The sequence below is a fragment of the Podarcis bocagei genome (assembly GCF_964188305.1).
Source record: "Podarcis bocagei genome assembly, chromosome: 10".
Classification (NCBI taxonomy): domain Eukaryota; kingdom Metazoa; phylum Chordata; class Lepidosauria; order Squamata; family Lacertidae; genus Podarcis; species Podarcis bocagei.
Genome location: NC_138135.1, coordinates 65361467 through 65381893, shown reverse-complemented (window position 1 = coordinate 65381893; position 20427 = coordinate 65361467). Strand labels below are relative to the sequence as shown.

General features: G+C 40.9%; 1 long non-coding RNA gene across 1 annotated transcript in view; it reads left to right on the top strand.

The window, feature by feature from the left end:
* The first annotated feature begins 511 nt into the window (after nt 1–511).
* The window catches only part of LOC308596618, a 70111-nt gene continuing 50195 nt past the window's right edge, over nt 512–20427 (top strand). The window contains exons 1-3 of the long non-coding RNA XR_014012570.1: nt 512–656; nt 6359–6410; nt 7955–8061. This is a non-coding gene — a long non-coding RNA (uncharacterized lncRNA). The remainder of the gene's footprint in view (nt 657–6358; nt 6411–7954; nt 8062–20427) is intronic.

Genomic DNA, 20427 nt, shown 5'->3' with positions numbered 1-20427 from the left:
CCGGCGAAGCGCTTCTTTTCCGCCCCACCCCGTCTGCCTCTCTCAGGCGGGGGAGCGCAGAACTCGCACTCAGGCCCCTTCGGTTGGCCTCCTCACCCTCACGGCAGAGAGAGAGGAAAACCACCACCACCACCCCAGGCAACATCTACAACTGGGCCAGAATACATTAGTCTATTATTATTATTATTATTATTATTATTATTATTATTATTATTATTATTATTATTATTATTATTATTATTATTATTATTATTATTACCCCACTCTGGACGGCTTCCCACAGAATATTAAAAACACGATAAATCATCAAACATTAAATACTTCCGATCTCACTGTCTCCCCCCCCCCGTTGGCGGCCATTTTATCCGCCTTGGCGAGGCGCGCGTCGCTCTCCCGATGACGCGCCACGTCGCGCGCGACGACGACGCTCCCCTCCGGCTTCGCCCGCCTCCCCTTTCCCTCCCCCACCGGCCGCGCGCCGCTCGTGGCACATGCGCAGTGCGCGGCGTGGTCGGCCGAGCCGGGTGTATGTGTGTGTGTGTGGAGGGAGGGAAGGAAGGAGGGGAGTCGGCGTCGCGGCGGCAGCGGGCGAGGCGAGACAAAGCGGCCGGGGAGGCGGGCCCGCGTCGAGTCGCTCCGCGCGGGAGAAAGACGAGGTGAGCGAAGGGAAGGGTCCGGCGCTCCGTGTGTATCTAGGTAGACATAGATATATATATGTGTGTGTGTGTGAGGGGAAGCGAAGCGCCTGTCTCCTCAGCCTCCCCACCCCCAACCCCGCGCGGACTCCTTTCGGCCGGCGAGGGACGCCTCCTGGCCCGTCGGAATCCTTCCGCTGGGACCAGGCCCACCACCTCAGGAGAGAGACACGGCGCGAGGAGGGGGGGGGGCGCCTTTCAGAGGCCGACCCCCCTCCAAATAAGCGTGCGCCGGCCTTATTGTCTGTGAGGAGAGCCTGAGGGGAAGAGAGAGAGAAACTCCATTCACACACTTAATTCATTCCTGGGCCTTGAGGAACAACCCCCACCTCCCAGCAGCAACGCCTTATGCCCTCCCACTCTCTCTCTCTCTCCCCCCTCCCGTGCCGGATGAGGAAGGGCTTCTCTCCCCCCCCCCCCACGAAGGTGCTGGGCCGCCGCGCGTCCCTTCCTGGAGCGTGGCTTTGTCTGCCCCTCGGTTCGGTTCCTCTCTCACACCTTTCCCTCCCCTCCCCCAAACAACCACCACCACCCGCTTTGAGTTCTCCTTACCCCTGGGAAACGCCCGTGGGGTATGTCACCCCCACCCCAAATTTTATCAGTTTGATCCATGGGGGTCTTCGGCCTCCCCACGATAAAATATTTAAGACAGACAGACACACACACACCCAAGTTGATGGGCATTGCCATTCAAATGGATCCATAGGGGTCTTCGGTTTCCCCACAAAAAAAATACTTCAGACACACACCCACATCCAAGTTGATGGGCATTGCCATTCAAATGCCATTCAGATTGATCCATGGAATCAATTCATTTTTTAATGCTTTTCGGGTTTACACATTTCACTAATTTTACCGTCATTTTAACATTTCAAAGCTTGGCTTCCCTCCCCCTCTTTCTGATGTTGCTTAAATTTATTTTTAATGTCTTCTGCATATACAAATGAACTTAATTTGCTCATTTGTTCATCTACTTTAAATATATACTCTTAAAAAGCTGCAGGCTATTGCAATTATCCTGCCAGATCCATGGGATCAATTACATGGGCTGGGGCTTACCTGGCTGCCCCCCTCCCCCTATATTTTATTCAAGTTGGCACACACACACACTGAACCAATGCAATAGTCCTCTTTGCTGCTATGTTTTTTTCCTTTTGGGGGGGTGTCCCAGACCACACTTCATGGGTGGTCCCAGAGTGCTCTTCCTCCATCCTCCACTTGCTGGAAGAGGAGAAGGTGGGCTGACAACACACCTTTTCTGACAGCAAGCTTTGCTCCCCCCCCCTTGCCCAGTTTGCAAGCAGTTTCTCCCCCACCCCCCCAAGTGACAAATGAGGGATCCTTGTGCAGAGTCTAGCAGCAAAAGGTGCTAAGCTCTATTGGGCTAATCCTCTTAACTTCCCAGGCAGAGGGGGAGGCACTTCCAGGGATTGTTTCTACCATAGGGATAGGAAATTTAAGGCCACTTCCAGCTCTCCAGCAAATATATGTGCATCTGTGCAGTTATCACAGACCTAGAGCATTCAGCCTGTGGGGTTGTGGTTTGAGACTAGTTTCTTAAGGTCTAAGCACTTCTTCACAAGTGTTGGTTGAGGGACCCTGTAATTTATTAAATCACCCTAATGCAGAGTAATCAGAGTGTTAATAGCCATTCTGACCTTACAATTCAATCCATGGCATCTCCAGTTACAAGTATCTCAGATATCAGGGGTGGGAGAGATCTCTGCTTGAGACCTTGGAGAGTGGTTGCTTGTCAACATAGGCAGTGGATCAATGGACTGAATTAGGGATCAATGATCTGGCAGCATTACACAAGTTTTTAATGCATGCACATGCACACTAAGGGACAATTCAACCCCCACTTAAGCCCTCACATGGAGTTTGTCATAGACCACTTCCCTATGGTAGCTCCACGGTTTAAACTTTTATTATATGTCATCCCAAATGCATGAGGTTTCTTCATGCAACATCTTGCATCTCATACAACCAACTAACAATTGCTTGGAGTTGTGTATGTTTCAGCCAGATCGTGGACTAGGGAACATTTTAAATATTTGTTTGCTGTTTGGAGAGTCATAACAAGAAAGTGTTTTTACAGCCTTCATGTTTCATTTAAACTTGCCCTAAGAGAAATTGAGTAGGTGAGGGAATCTTATCGATCCAGCTTGTGTTAAAAAACAACAACAACACTGCTGGAAGAAAAAATTCTTTGCTTACTAATTTCTTTCTTACTAAACTTGTTGGTCTTAGGGATTCAAAACAAAAATCTGTAACAATAGCAGTTGTGTTTGGTTTGATTTTCATCTACTGGCAGAGTTTAGCCTCGTAATAAGCCTCCCAGACTTGAGTCTATGGTCTAGAAGTCAGGTTCAACTTGTTTCCTGATCAAGCTGTGGAACTGCTTAATGATTTGGCTTGATAAATAGAGACTAGTATAAACTGTCCCTCAAACTGAATTATTTACAGTGGTGGGAGGACCTTGGTATTTTGAACTACAAACTATTTTCTATTTTAATCATAAATTAAAATAAATGAGGAATAACCTGATTGTTCTCCTTTTCCTTTCTTATATGCCAGATCCTTTGCATTTTTGCACAGGGTGCAAAGTTTGCAAGCTTGATGTGCTTTGTATAATGTGTGTGAAGCATTAAAGTCTCCTTTCTTTCCATCTCATAAGGGATACTTAAATGCCTGTGTTTCTAATGTCTGTATTATGCAGATACTGTATTGTGTTTTTGAATGCATATCTAATGTGCAAGTATTACAGCCCATTTAAGTGATTTAGAAAGATGTCCAGTGTTATTTGTTAAGGAAAAAAGTATAATGGCTCATATACTGGGACCCACAGCTGTTGGATTCCAACTCCCATCAATCCCAGCCAGCATCACTGATTGGCCAGGGAGATGGAAGCTGTAGTCCAACAACATCTGGTGGCTCCTTCCTCTAATATCATAAGCAGAACCATAGAAGTCTGAAAAGCTGTCTTATGTAGGCAAACTAAGGCCCGGGGGCCGGATTCGGCCCAATCGCCTTCTAAATCCAGCCCACTGACTGTCTGGGAATTGGCGTGTTTTTACATGAGTAGAATGTGTGCTTTTATTTAAAACGCATCTCTGGGTTATTTGTGGGGCATAGGAATGTGTTCATTCCTCCCCCCTCCCAATATAGTCCCCCCCCCCACAAGGTCTGAGGGACAGTCGACCGGCCCCCTGCTGAAAAAGTTTGCTGACTCCTTTAGTAGGAGCTGCAATTGAAATATGGCTTCCTTGCGAGTAGTCTTGGTGAGAAGTTGGAATTCTGTCCTGTGGCTCATCAATGTATATGCATCATGTGTGAATGCTTTCTAGTATTTTTTAGCTTTTGTAATACATGAAATATAAAAATGCAAGTATAAAAATAATTATTATATTCTTTGCTTCCATTTAAGAGTACGTAGAATTGTAGCCTAAATTTGAAACGTGAAATTAGTTAATTGTAACTAAATCAAGTCCCATTTTTAGCATCCCCTCCCCAAAGTAAGTCTCATTTTGTTCAATGGAGCTTCCTTGCAAATAACTGTGAAAAGGATTGTAATCTTAGCTTGACTGGTAGAGCATAAGAGCCCTTAATCTCAGGGTTGTGGGTTCGAACCCCACATTGTGGGAAAGATTCCTGCTTTGCAGGGGGATAAACTAGATGACCCATTTGCCCCTTCCAGCTCTACAATTCTATGATTCTGTGACTCCAGCTGGATGGAGTCCATGTTAGCAATTTCAGAATAATTACCACTACTGTCTCTGGTTTTCTATTCGGAATAATTAAAACAGACCTCTTTTCCACCCTGAGTAACAGCATACTAGGGTGTTGAGGAGTAACCATCCAGATTAGAGTTGCATATAGTTAACAATTTGTTAACATTTTCGAAATAGGAACTTCAGCGGATTATCCATGTACTTAGGTCAGCCTTGTATGTAACAACTTGTCTTGTAGCCCTAGATGACCAGGAATTCAGTGCAAACAAGTTCATGTGGGCTGACAGGAGGAACGGATCACTTCATCCATCCCCTTTTCACCTTCCTCCTAAACCAACATGGAAATGCAGCTGGCTGGAGAGGACAGCTGGATCATTGTCCTTTTTTTCACCAGTTCCCTTGGCAGAAAGCTTTTTTTGCTAATCGGCTAAGAGGCTAGTGTTTCCATATTGGTTGCTGCTTTGTAGCCAGCATAGAAACACAGGTTAGTTATTTAATATTTATTAATTAATTTGCAGGGTAGTAGCACAATCCTGTGCATGTCTAGTCAGAAATAAGTCACTTTTGAGTTCAATAGGCCTGCCTTCTAGGTAAACTTATATAGGATTGCACCCTAACATTTGTGTACTAATTTGCAAGGCTGACACACATTGATAGAAAAAGTCGCAGTTGTAAACAACTAAAAGCCCCTTCATCCATTGCCTCATGGACTTATACTAAAACCCTGGGTAATGTTATATCTGTGGTGGGCTTAGACACTCTCCTTTAATTTACAGAGACCACAGGCTGAAGAAAGTGTTGATTAAAAAATAATAATTTTGCATTGTTATATTTTACACCTATTTTAGCACCATCATCTCATCTACTCAAATTTCATTATTTTAATCTTCAAGTAGTTTCTAGATTTTGCCTGTTAAAAGAAGAATATTTATTTAGATCCCTGTAATTTTTGCAGAACGGGATTGTGTAGGCCACTACTGCTTCTTTGGTGATTACTCACAGCTGAGTAAGATTGTCTTCCATAAACATGGTTTTACCAGTGAGTCCTTAAGTGACTGTAGAGGTCAATTCTGGATCCACACGTCCTTCCATAGTGGGGACGTAGGTTTCCGGGTGGGAGTTAGTCACGGTGAGGGTTTGCCAAGCGTGCCTTCCTCTTAGCACATTTCTCCCTTGCGTCCTGAGTTTGAGTGTTCTCAAAGTCCACGACACTTTTGGTAAAGGCTGTTCTGCAATTGGAGCGCTCGCAGGCCAGTGTTTCCCAGTTGTCGGTGTTTGTACTACATTTTTAAAGATTTGCCTTGAGAGAGTCTTTGAACCACACCCAAAGTAGTTATATGGGTTGCTTTTCAGATAGGCTTTGGATATACTTGTGCTTAAAATTTGGAAGTGCAATATTTGTTGAAAACAAAAATATCCTGACCAGTTTAGAAACTATGAACTATGCGATGACATATAGCCCCCAGGATATATGCTCTTTTCCTGTCCATCTTTACAATCAATCAATCAATCAATGCATGTTGGAACAGTCTCTGGTTTCCAGTTGTGTACCTGTTTCCATTCTGGATCTATGCAGCTTCATGCTTCATTGTGTTAATTTATAAATGATCTTTTAAATTGAATATTGTCACAAAACAGGACAGTTGTTGTGTGCTGTTCTAGGATCTTGCTCCCATACTATATTTGTTTGATATCCAACATTAGTCATATTTGGAGTAATCTCATTTGAATCAATACATTTCAAGTAACTTGACATGGCAGTGGTGAAGGCTGCATATTAAAAGTTACAAAAATAAGATGTGAGTAAGGTTTGATGCATTAGAAGTGACTATATGCAGAAAAGTGGGTATCTTTTATACACTTAGGTCAAAAACAAAGGGCATGGATTTAGGTCTCTCTTTTTTTCTTTCTCCCTCTGTCCTTCCCCTCCAGATCTGGAGATTGTCTCTGAAATGAAGCCAGGGGAAGACAATAGGCCAAATAGGTGAGTGCCCTGTCAACCATATTTATTTTCATTGACTTGCTACATTTCCCACGTGAAATTATTATTGTTTTTAAAAAATGTATCCAGCCTTCCCATATGTGCAGCTCTCAAAGGGGATATTGCTGATAAAAACAAGTAATAATACATAGTATCACTAGAAATAAAACTTCTAACAGCATCATTCAAATACAAAAGCAGCAAAACCAGAAACAAATCCCAATAAGAGAACCAATCTGCCTATCACCACAGAGGACAAAGGCATGTGGAAATAAGTGTCTAGTCTGGTTTCTAAAGACAGAGAGGAAGAACAGTGGCTGGATATTCTGAAGCGAAGAATTTCATAAACCAGGTGTCATCACTGTGGGTGCTTTTCTTATTTATCCACCTGCTTGTTCTTCAAGAAATAGTGGGAAATAGAGCAGGGGCTCTAAATAATGTGAGTGGGTTCATAGGGGAGAGATGGTCTTAAATATCCAGTGCCTAAAGTATTTTTTAAAAATCAACGCCAGCATTTTAAAATGGACTTGAGCAGATTAACATCAAGAGAAGAATGATGTAATCAAAGCATTGAGTTGCTAGCAGGCTGCTTTAAATCCTTTTGTCAAATTTTCCATGAAAGTTAATTATCTGAATAAGTTGCAATGGAAGTGAAGCTGCTGTGCTACTAATAATTCAGCATGGTTCTTAAAGAATTTTTGGTGTGCCAGTGTTGCAGTGATACTTTGACGTCCAACTATATTAGGTAGTTTCTAAATGCTTCACCATTTCAGTTGGAGCTTCTTTCTTAACTTGAAGGTAATTAAATTGCTCAGTTTTTGAATTCAAATACAGTGGTGCCTTGCAAAACGAAAATAATCTGTTCCGCGAGTCTCTTCGTCTAGCGGTTTTTTCGTCTTGCGAAGCAACCCTATTAGCGGATTAGCGCTATTAGCGGTTTAGCGGCTATTAAAGGCTTAGCGGCTTAGCAGCTAAAAGGCTATTAGCGGCTTAGCGGCTTAGAAAAGGGGGGGAGCGAAACAAATCGCAAGACTCGCAAGACGTTTTCGTCTTGCGAAGCGCATCGAAAAACGGAAAACCCTTTCGTCTAGCGGGTTTTTCGTCTTGCGAGGCATTCGTCTTGCGGGGCACCACTGTAATTGCTAATAATTTGAGTGATGCATAGTTTAGACGCTGCAATCAACCATGGCTTGTTGTGAAGAGAGTGCAGTACAATAGGCCTCTGTGTTCCCTTCTCCGTTTACCTGTACCAGGGGGGTGGGGAATTTTAATACTTCAGGTGCAATTTGCAAAACAAACCACATTTTAATGTTTTGTTCAATGATGGGAAATTAGTTTGTGCTCAGATGAAACTGGAAGTTTCAAAGTTTTGAACCTCATTCAATGCACATGAAGGAAGAGGTTTGTCATTAGGTCTTAATTGGATCATACTATCATTACTAAGAGAATGATGCCTGGATTTAAAAAAAATCATTAAACAAACTCAAAAGTAGTTAATGCAGAATAATGAGGAAAATATAAAATGAGTGTTATTTGTCTTTGTACAGGGTTTCAGAGAATGTGGACATCTTTCTTCAATAAATCAAAGAAACTGAAAAATTCAAGTTTGTCTATCCACATGGGCTTAATGAGAAGGATGAAACCTACAAGGTAGGTGAAAAATTACAAAATGCACCAAACATTTTCAGATTACTACAAATTTGGGAGGTAAATTGAAACTTTTGTTTTAAATAAAAAGGGATACATTTAGGAAATTGCAATTTAGTGGTTTTTATTGGTCTTATCTTAGCCTCTTGCTTGTTGAGGGGAAAGAATTCTGCAGTTTCCTCCTTTAGTAGTGAGTACCTGCCTGCTCTGAGCCACCACTCTTTACCCTCCATGCACGCTAAATTCTATGGGAGTCAGCATTATGAGAAAGTAGATGAAATGAAATATAAGAAGCTAGGGATTTTGGCTTAAATGTAACATGATTTACATTTAAATCATGCCGGGCTGCTAGAAAGCAGACTGACTTGGCAAAAAATCTTGAAGGTGGAGACTGCTCAGTTGCAGTGTAAACCATGACATGGGCAGTCTGGCATTTTCATGTGTTCCTGTCTCTAAATTGTCCTCTAGGGTAATTATGGATAGCTCTGCTGATTTCACTTTTCTCAATAATAAGTATAATGTAGACTTTACAAATATCATTGTTTGAAGTGGTTGAGAGTGGAATTGAACAACTCCTGGATTTATCACAACAATTAAGTATTGGAACCTTCTTTAAAGAAGATGCATATTTTACCAACTCTGCTATTCAGAACTTAAAACTACGTATGAAGAAAAGGGGAATATTAAGGGGAAACAACCCTCTTAATTAAATATGTTAATTCATAGCTGATATCTCAATGAAAACAAACTTAAGAGAGGGAAGATTTGATAGGAATATATCTGTCTTGCCAATTTAGCCTCAAAGACAAATGGTGAATGTTTTGTGGCTAATAAAAACCTCATTAAATGTTGTTTTTAAGTATTTTTATTATAAGATCTAACACCTACTCATTTCAGTTAATATTGAAATTAACAGTTGAGTCAGCATGAATGTCATTCCTTTTTGATAGTTGCTATGGACTAGTAGCAATGGAATACACTCCCATGAGTGATAGTTTCGGCATGGAAATTAGACTGTTTTCATATTAAATGGATAGAAATTCTGGAATCTTTGAGAGATTCAGTTAAAAAAACCCCACAGAGTAGACCATAGTCCAAAGACATATCCTACAGCTTTAGGGTTAAGCTTGTGGAACTAGACTAAAATACAGCACATGAAAAGCCCCCCCCCCCTTTCCTGTGGTGCTTATCCTCTTTTGTTTCCTGTCTGTTTGCCTTATTTTATTAGAATAAACCAAGTTGCTATGTTAGTGCCCATGTCTCTGCTTAGATAGAGAGAATCCTGAGTATTATAGCAGGGAAACTGTAAACTAGATGGCCAATGTAGTCTTAGCACCAAATTAACATGCCGTGTCCATTCGCACACATGCCTCCCTCAAGAACTTACTAAAGGGGAAGCAAGAGTTAGGGCTGTTTCTATCACCTTAAATTATGGAGTGAGAGCAATGGCGGAAGTAATGAAAGTGGGAATGGTAGCATAACTTAGCAGCCAGCTTTCTGTGACTTAGACTGATCAATTTTTAACTGTACAAAGGCCTGTACAAAGACAAATTTACTGAATCTAAAATGATCTGGGCCTGAATGGGAGAATGCTTGGAAATCCTCGTATTCTTCCTTGTGCCCTACTGAAGAAGGGGAAGATATATGTAACGAATAATAAATAAATTTTGGATGGGAGAGAAGAGGGAAATAGATGGATTATCTGTACAGCAACCGCAAAGTGACTCCACCTATTTCTCCATTCCTTCCCACACAGACAAAAAAAAATAAAAAATAAGATAACAGTGTAAGTAACAAAACATACAACAATCGCCTGGTGTAATTCCCTTTGTTCAGCTGACATGTAGATTTTTCAAAGAGTTTATCTGACACCTGTATGTCATAAGCCTATTCTGCTTCTCACTCATCATGGTTTTGAGTTATGTGTTGAATAAGAGTTCTTGCTTATTTTTTCTACAACATTTAAGCTTAGATAGTTTTAAGTAGAGACTGTTAATTGGGTGACAGACAAATAATGGCTGAGACCAAAAAAAAACTTTGACTAGGGTGTTTTTCACCTTTCTTTCTCAAAGTTTCCATATATAATGTATGCCAAAATGCTTTTGAACAGGACTGTAGCTTGTGAAATGTTAAAAGAGTGTTCACCAAAAAGGCAGGGTTGATAACGGTTCATATCTGACATGATTAAGCTCTTGGATTCATCTGAACTAGTTGTTTGGGTTCTGGCTGTTACATATACTTTCATTTATTTTCAGATATACTCTGCATACAGAGATTTTGTGGAATTAAGTTTCTTCTGAAATGTGTGTGTGCTCTTTTCTCTTAATTTATTAGAGCAGTGATGTTTAATGGCAAAACGAGGAGGTAAATAAGTAATCATTCATTTTAAGCATATGAAGTAAGCTCAGTTGAATTGATGCAGTTACGCATTTTCTTTTTTTCCCTAGATGTGAGCGGATTGAAATTTGAAAAGAATATATGATTTTTAGAGGAAGAAACTCAACATGATTCTAATGATCCTCTCATTAGGTTTTTTCCCATAACATGAAGCAGTTTGCAGCATCGCTCATCAAAAATAATACATGACCTGGAAATCTCATGATTCCGGGGGAGAAATGAGATTATGTGCATTAAACCACATGCTCTTTCATAAGTTTGTGTGATAAACATTTCTTATCAAACTACAAATACAAACTTATGTTCCACATCCTTCCTTTTGTATGACTTAAGAGATACAATTTAAACCCAATTCTAAGAATTCACTAAGTTATGAAGAAGCAGCAGAAATAACTGAGGTCAATCATGGATACAAATAGGTCAGATTCTCCACAAATTGATGATAATTTTATGATGGATAAAATCAACAGTTTAAAAGTGGAACCAGAAGATGATAGTAATTTTGCTTTAGAAACAATAGATATAAAAACTGAGCAAGAGGACTTGAGACAGACAGATAGCAGTGATGAACAAGACGATAGAGAAAAGAATTTCATCCATAACAATTCAGGCAAATATATCTCTGCAGAAAATGAAGATGATTATGGATCTCTCTTTTCCCAGTACAGCAGCACCCTTTATGATGTAGCAATGGAAGCTGTCACACAGAGCCTTCTTTCAAGCAGAAATATAAGTTCCCGAAAAAAGTCTCCTGCTTGGAACCATTTCTTCATATCTCCTAGAGACAGCACTAAAGCAATATGTATGTACTGTATGAAAGAATTTAGCAGGGGCAAAAATGAAAAAGACCTAAGTACAAGTTGTCTCATGAGGCATGTGAGGAGAGCTCATCCCACTGTGCTCATTCAGGAAAATGGAAATATAGCGTCTATCTCTTCCTTTTCTTCACCTACATTATTAATCCCGCCACAGCCTGCCGATGTTGGAGATTTAACTAGTGTGCTTGCTCCCATAAAATTAGTTAAGAAAACCGTTTCCAAGATTCCATCCCCAGATCAAATAACTGAGGAGTCTGTTCCCGTAGTTTCTACTGAAGAGATGCCTTCAGACATGTTACATCCTGAAAAGAGCAATAAAGAAGGCAGTGGTGGATTGTGTCAACCCTTTCCCAACAACCAAGAAGAAACGGTGGAAAATGTAGCAGAGAAAACGGTCCAGGTTCCTAAGAGCACATCTGGGTCCAGAAGAAGGTCTGCCGTCTGGAAACATTTCTATTTGTCTCCTTTAGATAATTCAAAAGCTGTTTGCATCCACTGTATGAATGAATTCAGTAGAGGAAAGAATGGGAAAGATCTTGGAACCAGTTGCTTAATACGACACATGTGGAGAGCCCATCGTTCTATTGTTCTACAAGAGAATGGAGGTGGTTCAAGCATACCTCCTCTGTACTCTGCTTCTCCAACTTTGTTGCAACCCATACTGCCTTCAGATGGCGATCCAAACTCTGGGTCATCTCCTACAAAAGTAGCTAAGGAACCAACATCTATATGCTCTTCTCCGGACAGAATGGCAGAAGAAAACAATTCTTCTCTTCCTTTGGGGGATACACTTATGGAGGACTCCTCGTTGTTGTCGTCATCTGAAGATATAGGTGAAGCTTCTTTAGTTTCTTCCCCTGAAAAAAGCCCTTTGATATTTGAACACGGCTCTGTTTTTCATCAGAATAAACGAATGATGCGAAAGCTGAAGTCTGAGGTATGGCATCATTTTTCTTTGTCTCCAGGCGACAGTCTGAAAGTTGTGTGTAGACACTGCAATTGCATTATAAATCGCGGGAAAAAGGGTGATGTAGGCACAAGTTGTTTGACGAGACATTTATACAGACGTCACCCTGAAGTCGTCGGGATCCAGAAGAGCTTTATAGATGTGAGTTTAGCAAATTCTCCTTATGCTACCTTGGCTTCTGCAGAATGCTCATCGTCAAAATTGACTGACTTACCCACAATGGTTTCTAATGAGAGACAAGTCATATTTCCTGTCAGTAGCAAAAAGACCTCAAAACTGTGGAATCATTTTTCAATTTGTTCTGCTGATTCAACTAAAGTAATATGTATGCACTGTGGACGTACAATAAGTCGAGGGAAAAAGCCAACCAATCTAGGTACAAGTTGCCTTTTAAGACATTTACAACGGTTTCATAACAATGTCCTCAAACCAGATGCCTCCGAGCCAGTATTGTCCTCTTCTGCAAATAGTCACGTGCCACTGAGCACAGATCTGTTGGGGTCGTCATCTTTCGATGAAACCAATGACAAGTTTTCTGACACTCACCCTGTTGCCAAAAAAATCACCAGTCTTGTAGCAGAAATGATTGCACTTGACCTTCAGCCATATTCTTTTGTAGACAATATTGGCTTTAATCGATTGCTTGAATTCTTGCAGCCTCAGTATTCGTTGCCTTCGCCATCTTATTTTTCTCGTACTGCAATTCCTGATATGTATGATAGCGTAAAAGAAATAATCGTTTCACATCTGAAAGAAGCTGAAAGCGGAGTAGTCCATTTTACATCGGGAATATGGATGAGCAACCAAACTCGAGAATATCTTACCCTTACTGCTCACTGGGTAACGTTTGAGTCTAGGGTTCGACCACAGTGTGAAGATTACCATTGCTCCGCTCTTTTAAATGTATCGCAGATTGATTGTGACTACAACGGCATCAGCATTCAGAAGCAGCTAGAATATTGGTGGGAAGCCTGGATCGCATCGATTGGGCTTCAGGTTGGGATTACTGTTACAGATAATCAGACTATTGGAAAGACTTTAAATGAAGGGGAGCATTCAAGTGTGCAGTGCTTTGGTCACACGGTTAACCTCATAGTAACCGAAGCTATTAAAAGCCAGAGAATGGTTCAGAACCTGCTTAGTATTGCAAGAAAGATCTGTGAACGAGTTCATCGGTCAGCAAAAGCAAGGGAGAAACTGGCAGATCTGCAGAAGGAGTATCACTTGCCGCAGCACCAGCTGATCCAAGACGTTCCATCAAAGTGGAACACGTCCTTCCATATGCTTGAACGCCTAATTGAACAGAAAAGAGCAATTGATGAAATGTCCGTAGAGTGCAGCTTCAGGGAGTTAATAAGCTGTGATCAGTGGAAAGTAATGCAGTCTGTCTGTCACGCACTTAAACCGTTTGAAGTGGCAAGCCGAGAGATGAGTACACACATGTCCACTCTAAGTCAAGTAATTCCAATGATTCATATACTCAACCGGAAAATTGAGCTGCTGTTTGAAGAAACGATGGGCATCGATACCATGCTAAAGTCCTTAAAGGAAGCTATGGTGAGTAGACTGTCCTCCACACTTCATGATCCACGGTATATTTTTGCTACACTTTTGGACCCTCGTTATAAAGCTTCCTTATTCACCGAAGAGGAGGCGGAGCAGTATAAACAGGACTTAATCAGGGAGCTGGAAATACTAAACGCTACCTCAGATGATGAGAAACCTGTTTCCAATGGTACAGGTTCATCATCTAAAAACTCTTACGGGGACAATAATCTTTGGTCACTTATGGAAGACATGAAAAAAGCAAAAGCTCCAAAAGAAAAGGCCAAGTTGCCAGAAGAGATGGTGCTTTTGTACTTGGAGGAAGAAGTACTTGAGCATAACTGTGATCCCCTAACTTACTGGAACTTTAAGAAATCATCTTGGCCAGTACTGTCGAAGTTAGCAGTTCGATTCCTCGGTTGTCCTCCAAGCATTGTCCCATCCGAGAGATTGTTCAGTACATCCAATGAAAACAGCTTTAGTCAGTCAAGGCTAGCAATGGAACACTTTGAGAAACTTATATTTTTGAAAGTAAATCTTCCTTTGATATACTTCCAGTATTGAACAAGCTGCCAGTCTAAAAAAATTGTTGCTCACTGGGTAATTACTGTATTTGTAACTTGGATTGTTAAATTGCTCCAGAAGGGGCCATGTATGACATCTTAATCAGTGACTGTAGTTCCAAATTCTAGTTTTATTTTTAAGCTTTCTATATGTCTACATGTGCCTTATTAATAGTCCTTCAGGCCAGATATTGTATATATGTGGTTTTTTTAAGTTCACATTAGAATTTAGACATGTCTTTGTCCTGATAATACAAAATTATGTTGGTTTTAATTGAGAATTGTAAATGAAGTTTTAAAACAGTTTGAATAGAATGGCAAAGAAAAAGATGTAAACAGTTCTATTATGTAGTTTTTTATTCAATTATGTAAAAACCATAAACCAGGTACTGTATATTAGTTGAAATTTGCTTTAATTACACAAAACATTTTGTAGCTGTCAGAAGAAAGCTGTACATAAAGGTGGAATTGAAGCCATCTTTCTATTTAGCAGGTTTTAACTGCAGGCCTAATGTACTTAAAGGGTAATGATGATATTCAAGTGTGATGTATGTGTACTAAGGGTGGCTATTGAATTAGTATTTGACTAAATTAAATTTAGAGGTATTACGGAACATCAGTTATACAGTAATCTATAATCTTGCCATTCAGTGGTCCCTATTCAGGTTTTTTTTTACACTGTAACTGAATTAGAGCTTGAGTATTTATAAGGTCTTTGGGATGTTTATTTTCAATTTTTTCCAATTAATGTTTGTTATTTAATACTGTTTATTGAAAGGTAAAATATAAAGAGTAGGTATTATGCTAAAGCCTTTAAAAATTGAGTGCAACAAGACATCCGATACTTCTTGGTGTAAAAATTAAGTCTTGGTTTCCCATGTAATTGAAAAATGTGCATGGCATCCTCTTGCATTCCTGTTAAAAGAATATGATTCTCTATGAATATAACCCTTACAGTTTGGTGCCCTGCCTAGAACATTATATAGTAGATCTGACCCATAATTGACAGTGTCCATCAGGCAAATAAAATATTGTAGAACCCTTTAAACCTCGAACTGAGGTAAGAATAGCCAGCATTTTAATTGTAAACAGTATGGTCTCAACTTTTTTTTAATATTGAGATTTGTCTCCCCATTTTTTGTGCATTGATGAAATTCTTTAGGGGAAATGAATTGACTATGACCTTTAGAAAAGATGTAGTTTTGTTAAAATACTGTACCTCTGCCTAATTTTTGCATTTACTATGTTTTAGTGTATTTATAAATGGTGAACTCAGTTTCTGAAATTAAACCTCTTATTTGCAATTTTTAGAGTGAGTTGAATTACCCTATTTTCTCTTTAGAGTGCAGTGAAGATTTCTGGTGGAAAAGTACTTTTAAGAATATGCAGAAGTATAGCAAGTGCACGGGGTTACATTAAATAAGAATTGGGGAGGGCACATCTGCAATCTTTCAGTCAAAATTTTCTTACTTTCTTGTATATATATATATTTTTTTTGGTCTCAGTTGGATTCCATTACTTAAACTACCAGTTGCAGAAAATGATGTATGTGACCTAGCAGTTGCATTAAGAACATACAGTGATAAGTACTGGTTAGAGATGTCAGTCTGCAATCACACATTAGAACACAATGCTGAAGCGCTGCTTTACTTAAAAAACAAAGCCAAAACATTTTGCCTTACAATATTATGTTTATTCCATTCTATTCTAAATGCACAATATTTAGAAACACTATATACACTAGAATTGAATCAATTTATTGGGGGGGGGGAATTAAGAAAATGCATTGAAAACACTACTAACAGATGCAGGACAACACCTAAGGCAGATGAGGGTTTCATTTTCATACAGGTCTAAATTATGGCTGGTTTTGCCTAACCACAGGTTGTTTAAATGTATGAGCCCAGCCCAGCAACGATGGTTTGTTTTCTCCCAACAAATTTGTTATTATAATATGTTCAAGATCTTACCTGCCCTTCACTTCAAGGTCCCAGGGTGATTTACAACAACATGAAAATACTAGATTGTAAATTGTTTTACTTGATTTTTAATCAAAAGAATACAATGGGTCCTAAAAATAACACTCTCTGGAGTCAAAGGCCAGGGCAAAGAGGTGTTTTCTTCAGCATATGATAAGGTACCAGATACATGACTCTTGGAAGAGGGAATTTCACAATGAATATCCTCTTCTGGGCTGCCACAGAAATACCTTCCCCCAGATTGCCATCCCCAAACTTGAGTATAGTGGAACCACAAAGAGGGGCTTATGTTAACACCATAGGGTCTGTAGGGAAGGAGGTACTCTTTTAACGTGAAGCCATGGTTTGTTTTTGGCTTAGCTTATGGACCATGGCTTATTTTAATGATGGTTTGGCATTATGTCTGAATCCTGTAACCTTCCTTGACTTGTTTGTTTGAGCATTCCACCCCAGACATCTACCAAGCTCCAAAGACATGAGCAGCTAGAAAACCAACCAAGATTTGGAGAAACAAGCCAACACTTCTTTGATCTGTGGTTTGTTGAATAAACCATGGCTAACCATGGCTTTCAGGGGGTAATGTTATTGCAGCCGTAGGGAAAGCTCCAAACTGCCGGTGACCCAACATCAGCTTGAAGTGAGCTCAATGGCTTGCACATTTCTGCTGGTATTTCTGACTCTGAACGCTTAGCATATGGTATTGGAAAGGCTGCTGTTTTAACAACAAAAATTGAGAACACTGCAGTCTTGATCCTGGCCTTCATGCTTGAATAATGTGGTTCATAAAACGAGTTGTTTACGCACGTATAGATACAGTATTACCTATTCTATTCTGTCATAATTATTGAAGTATAACCTCTGTATTTAAAGTACCGTTTATTGAAAATTAGAGTGGGGTACAGGAATACACATTGGGAAGTAAATCCATCAAAGGTAATCAGTGGTGGACCCACATTTAACCAGTGACATGTTTTATTTGGATTTGAGCTAACAAGATTGCAAAAAACCTTTTCCCCTAGGCTCTGATGTTGTGCAGATACCGTTCAACTGACTTCTTAAGAAAAGGGTGTTTTGAGCTGCTGGGGCAAATAGGGGTGATAGGGGGTGAACTGCTGGACTTTACTGGCAAATGGAAGACATAGCAAATACCTGGGGCCAAATGGGATCCGTCCAAAAGTTAATTAAGATCCAAGGGGGGATCCAGGATATCAGGATAGCTTAACATCTGTTATGGGTGGATTATGGGGTTTTCAGGAGCAGTCGGAAACACTGACTCTCAAAATGGGGACAAAGATGGCAGTATTAGCAGCCAGAGCTTTAACCATATTGATGGTCGTACATGGAGACGTGTCGGATAGCATCAGATGCATCCATTGAGAGAAGGCAAGGGATATTTACAGAAGTCTCTACCATTTTCCATTGGGACTCAGCCCTGGGAATCATTTGACGTTCCTAACTTTGGAGGGTGGGGGGAGTACCTGTCCGTGCATCTCATGGACTCAACAGATGTTTGAATGCAAGCCAAATCTATGTGGCCATTAAGCTCTTATCCAGGGGTCAATAAACACATGAGACGTAACCAGCTGTGTTCTTCGATAAATAAGATATTATTCATAGTATCAAATTGTAAATTTCAACAGAAGTAACTCATAAAGTTCAACAAAGCAGAAGACCCAGTGGATCAGATCATTCTAGTCAGTTCATGCATAAGGTCCATCCATGTAATGGTGTCCATTCCACCTGTCTGTTCATAAAGTCCAAACCATCCACATGAAAGGTTGTTACAGTTCCACAAAGTCTGAGACAAGGATTTCCGGAATATTGGCCTCGTTTCGCCGTCCTGGGCTTCATCAGTAGTTAAAGCTCATGTGATATTACGGGACAGTGGATCTTATGGCATAGTAGTAGCTGCGTAGTTATGTCTCATGTGTTTATTGAGTATGCTTTACGTGACCATAGGTTTGTTGTTGCTTATCCAGGGGCCAGCAACCTAAGGCCCATGGGCCAGAAGTGGCCTGTGGAGGTTGTTTGACCGGCCCACGAGTCGCCCCTGAACCGAGTTGCTGGAAATTGTGGGCACGCGCATGATCCGGCCCACAGAGGGAACTCCGCAGGACCAATCCAGCCCAGGCAAAATAAACCTTGCCGACCCCTGCTCTTACCTGTTGTCACAACTAGTGACTGCACATACTTGGAGCAGCAGGTATTCCCCAAATCGTGTCAAATAGCATGGGAACCAGCAGTCGTGGAAGGGGTAGGCTTCCCCCCCCCCCAGCAGTAGGGACTGGCATTTGTTTAAAAGGAGTTAATCCAATTGGTGTTTAAAAGGAGTTAATTCAATAGGTGTGTCTTATTAGCAAGGTCTGGTACAGTCAGCAAGACTACAATACCTGATATTCATGTTACAGTGCTGGCTGAAACAGCATTATGATAGCACATAATGCTGCTTCAATGTGGGTTACTACCTCACCTGCCCTTAGTGAAACCAGCTGCTGCTGAATACCTGAATAAATCACACACCAAGGAAGAACTATTGCACTCTTCTCTTTGACGCAGAATAAAATTCATCACATGTGTGGCAGAGGGAGAAGAGAACTGCAGGACAGTAGGTGAACTGGTTTTGCAGGTTGGCATTTGATGCACTGAGATAAATTTTCACCCTGCTCATGCTGTGCTAAGGCTACGCCCAAAATTATGAACCCGGGTGCTCAACTCTTTTTGAATGAAAATAAAGTCTGTATGTATAATTTTAAGAAGCATCTTAAAGAATGCTTAAAGAATACAGAAATACCTTTTCCTCAAAGTGGCAGCTCAGTGTCCCTGCCAGCTGGTTTCAGGCTATTGGCACAATTGTTAAGTTGACTCTAAACCCATTTCTTTCCACGAGGTGCTGTATTGTGGTCACACTGAAAATGTGCTGCAATCGCTAATCTGCCTTGGTTGAAAATTCCCACTGTATTTCTCTACCACTTGAAAAGCACCACTTTTTTAAAATTAAAACAAGCAAGGAAATGTTGGCTTTATTAAAAGGTGGCTTTGCCGCGACGACGGATTAATGAGGCTTTGCATTTCGCAGCCGGAATTCCCAAAATGAGCTGCGATGATTAAAACACGCACAAAAAAATTATCCCCAGCTCAGTTGGGGGTAGCATGGTGTCAATAACGCCAAGATTGCAGGTTCGATCTCTGTATTGGGTCAGACCAGATGATCCTCAGGGTCCCTTCCAACTCTTATGATTTGATGCTTCTATTAAATGTGCTATGGTATTTTACTCCTAATTTACGTTTGGATAGCTCTCATTAGCACCTTGAAGGTGTTAGCTTGATTTTTCCCCCCTTTTTTGAGGGGGTCGTCCATTGTGATATATTAATTAAACTATCGCCTGCTTGCAAAAAGACTAGGGAGCTAGTTCAGAAATGTTACCGGTAACAGGATACAGGGAATGTTAAAACTCCTGTATTTGGGCCCAGCACATATGGCTGTTGTGTTTGAATTGTGCCTTTGCACCTTCAGTAGATACAAGCATCAATCAGAGTCACATCACCATAGCTGTCAACTTACAGATTTGAAAATAAGGGGCCAGCAGCCTTGAAAATAAGGGACTAGCAGCCAAAATAAGGGATTTTAGTCAACCAGTTAAAAGGGACCAGGTAATTTTGGAGAGCAGCGCCGGTTTTTAGCCCTTCGTTTCCAGAAGTTGCTGCTCAAGACACCAGCCGATGAAACACTGCAATTAAATAACTACAAGCAGCAACCACTTTTCGTGCAAAACGAAGTCCAAGCTACGAAGATGCTGCTGCGGTTCTGTATCTTTTCTCTCGTGCTCCATCTGCAGCTCTCGGTTCCATCAGGCGGGGTGGGAGGAGGGGGGGGAATAGCGCCTGAAGTAAACCTGCAGATCAGACCCATCTATGCTAGTCTACCACTACAAATCTATGGGAGAAGTGCTTGCGGTCCTTCCCTTGTAGTTCTTGGAACACCTGCCTGTGCCTCCTCCTCTCCCTCCTCTCTCTGAACTGCTTTCCTCGCTGTCCTCTCAAGGCTCCTCAGCAATTCATAGGCCATGCCAGGCTGCCCATCTCATCTGGGTCCTTCAGCGGCAC